At 38.2% G+C, this 8704-nt stretch overlaps 1 long non-coding RNA gene across 1 annotated transcript; it reads left to right on the top strand.

Annotated features, from left to right (window-relative positions):
- Nucleotides 1–5394: 5394 nt before the first annotated feature.
- On the top strand, nucleotides 5395–6374 carry LOC139124890 (uncharacterized). Its single transcript, XR_011550084.1, has 3 exons — nucleotides 5395–5467; nucleotides 5882–6034; nucleotides 6264–6374. It is a non-coding gene; the product is annotated as an uncharacterized lncRNA (long non-coding RNA).
- The last annotated feature ends 2330 nt before the right edge of the window (nucleotides 6375–8704 follow it).

The raw sequence follows: 8704 nt of genomic DNA, 5'->3' as shown, positions 1-8704 counted from the left end.
ACATGCATTATACTGCTGATCCAAAAATCTGAAAAACATGTGCAAATCCGACCAAACTTATGCATCATAAATATGATACCGACATTAAATAGTACAAAAGGCAAAGTCGTTTTCTTGCATGTACAAAATGCATTGATGTGTAGAATATGGGCATTAATTTAGAATGGTGTGTAAAATTGTCTTACATTCCACTTTGATTTCTTTCAGGGACAAGACACTATTAGCACGGATGATGGGAATTATGAGTATCTGGCCAAGAGTTATGGATTGTCTGGACCAAATGGTATGAATGTATACTTGCATGCTATGATTTATACATAAGAAAAGTTGAGGCACTGACAGAACAGGCAGTTTATTGTGTACACTTCAGTTTTACCTATGATTTATATGTGTACATCCTTGACCTATCAGTTTGCAATATGTGCGTATGTTAATAATCAGCATGCATTGTGTATGAAATGTAGAACACAATTATGATAATTTGTTGTAGTTTTTCGTTGACTTAAGATATTCACAGCTAACACTGATTAGTCAGATAAATTTAAAGGAAGGGGTACACAGTGGGTCAGATCTTAATAAATATTTGCAAGCTATTGACAAATGATTGTTTTCCTCTGTAGAAATTCTTGTGTTTATTTCTCAATTTAATTCTTACACATAGTATTACTATGCTATGTATACTGGCAATGAAAATGTAGTAACCTTGAATTTCTTTGAAATAAATATTAAATTGATAAGTTTGCATATTACAGGTACATCCTCTCCAAGAGTTCACACATGCACATCAAATTGACTTCATGAACACCAGTCATGTCTATACCCACCAAAGTTGTTAAGAAATTATGTCAGTTTTTGTTCCTTGTCTTCCTCACATTGAAATATTTTAGGGAAATTTTTTGCTTATGGGGTGTGTGATCAACAAGGAACAAGCACAGTTGCCGAAGGAGGAATGACCATTGTCATCAATGAAGAAGAGAACACTTGATGACATCAGAAAATGTCACAGTGAATGTCTTTCAACTGGTGGAAACCTAAGGCATGCCATGCAGCACTACATTAGTGTCAGAAAGCCACTTTTCAATGTACCACTGCACAGAGTATGTACTAATCAATTCAATCCACTATGTTGTTTGCTTCCATTGACCAACTAACATATAGCTCTGTTCTGTTTCAATCAGTTCACTTTACCTTTCTCTGAACAGTTCAGCAGACCACACTGTGACCAATCTACATGCATGCATGCCACTATGTCCATAAGGTGTGCACAAATAGAAGTTTATTAGTGAAGCTATATGCGAAAACAAGTTGACAATGAAGCCAGCACATATGTCAGCATTTGTGATCAATCTAGTTGTTGTATATTTGTATGTAGTGTTTCTTCATAAATAGGTAGGTATGAATGTTACGTCCCTTACCAAACCTGCAGACCTGCCAGATGGCTGTTGCAGATCTTCGCAGCTCGGCTGTAGCAGATCACTTGCAGATATCTGCAAATGGTCTGATTTTGTGCATATATAATTAGCTTTGAGCTGCAAATTGCAGCTCATGGGGCATGATATGCAGATCAATGACATACACATGACAGCTCAAATGCAGCCCGTGACTTTTGACCTGCAGACATACAGCAGCTCATAGCAGACAACTTTTCAGCCCATGCCTTTGACCTGCAGACATACCACAGCTCATTGCAGACAACTTTCAGCCCATGACTTTTGACCTGCAGACATACAGCAGCTCATATTAGACCACTGAAGACATATAACAGCTCAAAATGGACATTGCTCATTCACCATTATCATACTGCATGTAATGGGTCATATTTTATTTGTACACACAAAAATATATTTATTTCTACCTCATGTCATGCTCACTTCAATGGCTCACAACAATACAACACAAGCAGCGGAGATCCTCGTCACCCTGTTAGATAAATGTGACACACCTCATCAAAGTTACCATACCAGTGAACTAGCTCACATGTGAGTAAAAAAAGATAACACCTGATGTAGGATGAAGAAACACTCATTTATTACTAAAGGTTACGGGAAAAATTACACTGAATACAACAAAGGAAAAACACTAAAACCTTTATGAAGCTAGCATAATGTTATATCAAAACTAGTACAAACTAGTCCAAGTTTACTGTCATGAACAACTGATGTTGGAGATATTGTGAGATGTTTACCTCAGCATTGTTTGATGAATCAAACTTCTTCTGAGAAATTGTGAAGAGTTAATCTCAGCATTGTAAAATAGATCAAAGTTCTTGTAGTTTATTCAAATATTTCCAGTACTTATCAATTCCAACAAAAGTTATTCTGATGTATAGAATAAATATAGGAAGCTTTGAACAAATACCGGTAGTAGTAATGAAATTGAGATCCTCTATATGGAAAGGACATCAAACTATATATCAAGCAATACACATTTGTTTTGGCATTAAAGGATATAGTCGTCGGAACTGCGCCTGTGCAAGTTTCTTGTTTACAAACAATGTATTTCGTGCTCGATATCAAGATGCACCTCATCATCATAGCTGCAACATTAAAATTATACGATGATAGATTATGACAGACATGTTTTAACCTTCATCAATCACCATTGTGCCTTGGATACATTGTTGCCATGGGTCGTATGGTCCCATACAACCTTTGAGCGCAGTTCCAACGACTATTTCCCTTTAATGAGAAAGAAGAATCGCTAGGATGTAATTTAAATAGATACAATTCACCCAGATGGACCATGGGAAATAAAAGTGTTACTTTATGTAAAATCACTTCGCAGCAAACATGTTTACAAATTCTGTTTACTCACTCAAACCAAGGGATTTCCATGCTGAAACGACACAATGCTACATGTAGGGCTACGCTTAATCGCTCGCGTTTTTGATACTTTTATAGTGTAAAACTGTGAAGTTTTCCTTCAACGTGAAGCCTTAATACCAGTCACAGATGAACTCTGAAATGATAGAAGAATGAGAAACACAAGTTACTGAAATGTGAAAATATATGATTTACAGTGCTTAAGTGCAGACAAAAGGTTCACGTAGCTTTTAAAATCCAGTGAGAATTTACATTAGCGAACTTTAATATCAATAAGCCAGTTAGGCCTGTCGATGAAAAAGAAAGTGAAGCAAGGCTGCAGGCTGGCAAAGACTAAACCATATTACCGGTACACAGTGTTTCATCTAGGATACAACACCAGGGTGGGGGGATTGGTCCCCTTCCACTGGAATTTTCGAGGGGATTTTAAAATTTTTGGGGAACTTAACTTGTAACTTGTACGGGTTTATTTGCCCCGAAAAATAAGTTTGTCTGTTCACTGAATTCAAAAACAGGACCCATTGTGTGGGCCATTGACACCACAGTTTGCTTGTGACTTTCATTGCATGCCGTCTGCACTGAACACGTTTCTGTGACAATAAGTACGATTGTTCGTGTCGATTTTGCTATCAGAATTATTTTCAGAGTGTTATAGACATCCATACAATGCATAAAAACTTCAGTTTGTCTCCTTTTCTCAATCGTACAGAGATAATGTGACACAGAAACCGTATCGGGCTAGGGCAATGAACTTTGTGAACGTACACGTAACTCTCAACTGGCAGGCTTTCATATGCAAAATCAGCGTATATTGTTTCAACAGCATTTTCATGAAGCAGATCAAAAGCCTAGATGAAACACTGATTACATGGTGATCGAAAATCGGCAATTTTATTGATGACAATTGTGTTGGATTGACTGTGTATATTATTTCAGCACCCTGTCTTCTTGAACCGTACAATCGCAAATAGGCAGTTTTAATGATGCCTGGCTTGAACTTTGAAGCAACTAGATATCATCGATATACCGAATGTAATATTCAGAAAAGTCTGTACAAATAAAAAACGCATATGAAGGAGATATGTCAAAGTAACTTACCTATAGTATCATTGGGATCGGTATGCGTTTGCAATGCCGTTTGCAATTGCAGGCAATATATCCATAGTTTGACCTCATTTCTCCTGACGGCGAGACCTATTGGTACGTTGAATATGTCGTCAAGTATACTCGTTCAATTTGCTACCATTTTATCAAAGTTTGGATACATTTTCGGCGAAATTTCATCCAAGTTTAGCAAAGAAACATGACAGAGTAACCCTGAAGCTAATTCAATACGTGTAGATTAACGGTCGATGTGTCTTGCCGCTAACACTTTGACCTGCGTGACCTGGGTCATTTAGCGAATCTGACCAATCGCGGACAACTTTTCACATGATAAATGACGTCATCATGCGTGATGCAGCCTAACCAACAACAACATGCAATGCAACGTACACGTTTTTTCTCAAGGGTCTATGATTTGATGTTCGGACCTGTGGGAGTAGCAAAGTAGCGGTGCTCGGATCTACAAATATCAAAGGTAAAACGGAGCACAGCTTACCATCGAATGAACAATGATTCTGAGGAAGACACGTTGATAATTACAAGGCAACTTCTCATTGATGCACAGGGCTTTCCCGGCGTTTTATATGTGTGCCCATATGGATTACGCTGATACACTACATGTACACGTACACGCGTACTCGATCAATTTTCTGAGCCGAGATCGCAAAACGGACGCACGCAAATTTTAATTTGAAAATGGACTGAACTCATTAAATACCTGACCGTCCTTATAACTTCACTCTACTAGAAACGAAAAACTCAACTACGGTGGTGCCTACCCTTATATATACCTTGACTGGCTCATGTTTTGCTGCCAGTGAACTGTTTCGAGCTGCCATAGAGCTGTGACAATTGTAGTGTCAACAAAGTTTTACTTCGAACGATTTTGAGCTGCATAACGGCTGTTGACCGATCGGCAAGAGCTGCACAAGTCTGCATTTCATCTTCCAGAGACACTCGAATCTGCAGCAGACTAATGACAGCTCCAAACGCTCTGTGCAGATCTGCATTAAAGCTGGTTTGAGCTGTCACAGCTCTGAAACCGATCTGCTGCAGCTAAATGAAGATCTGCACGTTTCCTACGGGAAGATTTGTCATATATTAAAAGTAAAAGATACATGAGCTAACCCTTATATTTTATCACAGGTTGCAGTCCCGGGGTTGCACATCAGTCCTGGCTTGTTTTAAAAGTTTTTCACCATGATAGAAGCTAGCTGTGCAGTACTGGATATCAAGATCATCACGACTCTGGAGAGAGATGATGACATTGATGAACCCGTGCGGAAGCCTGCTGGATTTGACACATATGTGGCCATGTTGAAACAAGTCGAGACATTACAGTGTGAAGCGAAAGAACTCCAAGAAGAAGCTAAGACCTTGGCTGATAGTATTGACAAGAGCTCTCCTTGCTGATGATGACTGTGAGATGATGATGATGACGACAACATGAAGATGATGGCAGACCGCCCACTAATGACCTTGGGCAAAGTTAAAAAGCCCAGGAGAAAGTGCAGGAACTCAGTGAAGAAGCTGACAGGAAGGTTAGTATTTATGAATAGAAGACCACACTACATTAACAAAATAAAAATACATGATTTTGTGCTAATTTTGACATCTTGTGAGACACAATTAATTTCAGTGGCAGTGAGTTGCTAGCCAAGTCAAACTTTTTATCAAACTGGAATAGTTGCCATGTTAAATAAACATGTAATGTTTGTTCAGCGTGGTGTTAAATTGCCTGTATCATGTGATAACACCCACAGATAACCTATCTAGCAACCTGAGATCTCAGAGGGTCTCCTTCATCTTTGAAAATGGCATATTGATACCAGAAGTAAGATCATATTTGTGATGATCAGCAATAACATTGTAATCTCAAGTGCACAGTCATGTCTATGCTGCATTTTCAGAATTTTGGCTTGTGCACATTTGTAGTGCAGTCTTTGTTTTCTTAGATATCTGAAGCTACAGACGTAAAAGCGAAACTGCCAAAACAATGTGGTTTTGTAGTCTGCGGTATTGACCAAGCTCTGCAGTCATTTGGTGTTGGACGTCATTCTTACCACGGGCAGGCATTCATCGGAAATCATGTGAACAAGTGCTGTAAAGTATGTGTTTTACAACTGTACACTGTTTTGTTGCTAAAGTCATTAAAAGGTTCAGTATTCTGCTTGTCATGATTTTCAAGCTTTCAGTGTCAGATTTATTGTGTGTTATATATATATACTACAGAAGATGTATTTCGTCTACATTATTTTGACCTACTTTCAGTGAAACAACTCTGTTTGCTTCTTTGAAAGAAAGTTATCATATCCTTTTTTATTTTTTGTGTTTCAGGAAGAAAACATTCAAACGTTGTGCAAGAGCGTCATCAGGACCACAGCAAGAATATGCCCACAGCTGAATGAACAGGCTGCACACATTTGTGGTCTGTATAAGCCAATATTTTCAAAATTTGCTGCCTGCCATAATCTTTAGAGTACAAGCAATAGAATGTCAGATGAATATATTAGCATTCTCAGTTCAAACATATCATATTTAATGGCATATTACAGAGAACACTTTCCTAATGAAAGTGTACCTCCCAAAATGCATATGTTGAAGATTATGTCATCCCTCAGATTGAAAACACAGGGTTTGGCTTTGGTTTCCTCACAGAACGGTGTAGAGAGTATCCATCATGAGATTAGGAAGTGAATGGACCAGATTGAAAACACAGGGTTTGGCTTTGGTTTCCTCACAGAACGGTGTAGAGAGTATCCATCATGAGATTAGGAAGTGAATGGACCGGTATAGTAAAGTACCTGGCCATAATGGTTTAAAGAAATTAGAACTTATGGTAAGGGAGCATCATGTGATGACCAATCCCGGTCATGTGAAAGTGCCAAAAACACAAAGGGGTTCATACAGAACAAATAAGCAACGTGAAATAATGATGGCCATAGTGATAAAAGTAAAGATAAATCATGATAAAATAAACAGTAAGAACAAATTAATTAAGTCAATAGCAAACCAATATGTAAATAAAAACATGAATCATATTTTTACTAAATTGATGCTTGTATTTTTAGTCCCCACAGATACCGACCGGGGGACTTATAGGTTTGGTCATGTCCGTGCGTCCGTGCGTGTGTCAGTGTGTGCGTTTGTCCGTCCATGCATCCGTCCGTTAAAGCAGATACCTCAGAGATACATGGAGCAATTTCATTCAAACTTGGTACAAGGATTATTTGATATGTCATACATATGCACGTCCATTTGTTTTGTGATATGATCCAATATGGCCGCTGTGCGACCATTTTATTACAATTTTTTATGTACAGAGCCATAACTCGGACATGTTTCAACTGATTTTATTGAAATTTTGTACAAGGACATTGACCTTCATCATACATATGCACATCAATTTGTGATCAATATGGCTGCCATGCGGCAATCTTATTACAATTTTGTCATGTACGGAGCCATAACTCAGGCATATCTCAACTGATTTTATTCAAAGTTGGTACAAGGACATTGACCTATGTCATACATATGCATGTCAATTTGTTTCATGATATGATCTAATATGGCCGCATGGCAGCCATTTTGTTCAATTTTTTCATGTCCTTAGCCATAACTCAGGCCCGTCTAAAGGATTTTATTCAAACTTTGCAAAAGGACTTTGACCTATGTCATACATATGCACGTCGATATGGCTGCCATGCCGCCATTTTGTTACAAATTTTTCATGTACGGAGCAATTACTCAATCATATCTCAACCAATTTTATTCAAAGTTGTTACAAGGACATCGACTCATTTTATACATATGTATGTCGATTTGTTTCAAGATATGATCAAATATGACCAAATGGCGGCCATTTTGTTATTTTTTTTTATGTCGAAAGCCATAACTTCTGGCAAGTCTCAACCGATTTTATTCAAAGTTGGTACATGGACATTGACTTATGTCATACATATGCATGTAGATTTTTAGACAGTAAGATTAAATATGGCTGCATGGTGGCCATTTTGTTACAATCTTTTATGTACGGAGCCATAACTCAGACATCTTTCCACCATATCATTCAAAGTTGGTGTCATGTATGAGCAGCATTTGGACTCATGACCCCTCAGCTGTATGAATATGTGTTAGCAGTTGCCATGGAATACTGCATTGCATGCTGGGAGTTCTTGAATAAAAGTATGGCTGACAGTTGAATTGCAGTCACGTGTATGTGTGGTTCAATCCGATATAATCCTCAACCATCCTTGATGGTGGACACTACAGTTGGTATAAGGACATTGACCTCTGTCATACATATGCACATCGATTTGTTGAACGGCATGTAGCAGTATCATATCAATTACCTAGTTTCATAATTAGACTGATATGTCCAGAAATACTGCATCAGATTTCATGAAACTTGGTACAGATGTTAAGCTTACATTGCTTTAACAATGAAAAAAACATTTATCAGTGTCATTTTAATTAATTTGTAATTGCTTTTGTAATGAACTTTCCTAATTAGAGTTATATATCCAAATTATTCTACATCGACCATCGAGAACAATAGAATTTAGCGTGCACTAAAAAGCCGTACGAAACACCCGTTCCGTAACACGTACGGTTTCAAGGCGCTCCATCCCTTGCAGCTGTATCTGCGCGTTCACTGTTAAACGGTTTCAGGGGACCCATGGACGAGTGCCAGAACAGTCTCACGCACTCTGTACGTACGTGTGTAGTGCACACACACACAGAAGCGCGTCCGAGATAATGTTCCACACTTGCGTTAT

Source organism: Ptychodera flava, assembly GCF_041260155.1.
Source record: "Ptychodera flava strain L36383 chromosome 23 unlocalized genomic scaffold, AS_Pfla_20210202 Scaffold_24__1_contigs__length_23054250_pilon, whole genome shotgun sequence".
In the NCBI taxonomy this organism is placed as follows: domain Eukaryota; kingdom Metazoa; phylum Hemichordata; class Enteropneusta; family Ptychoderidae; genus Ptychodera; species Ptychodera flava.
Note: the sequence above shows the minus strand (reverse complement) of the source record. Positions and strands in the feature narration are given on the sequence as shown.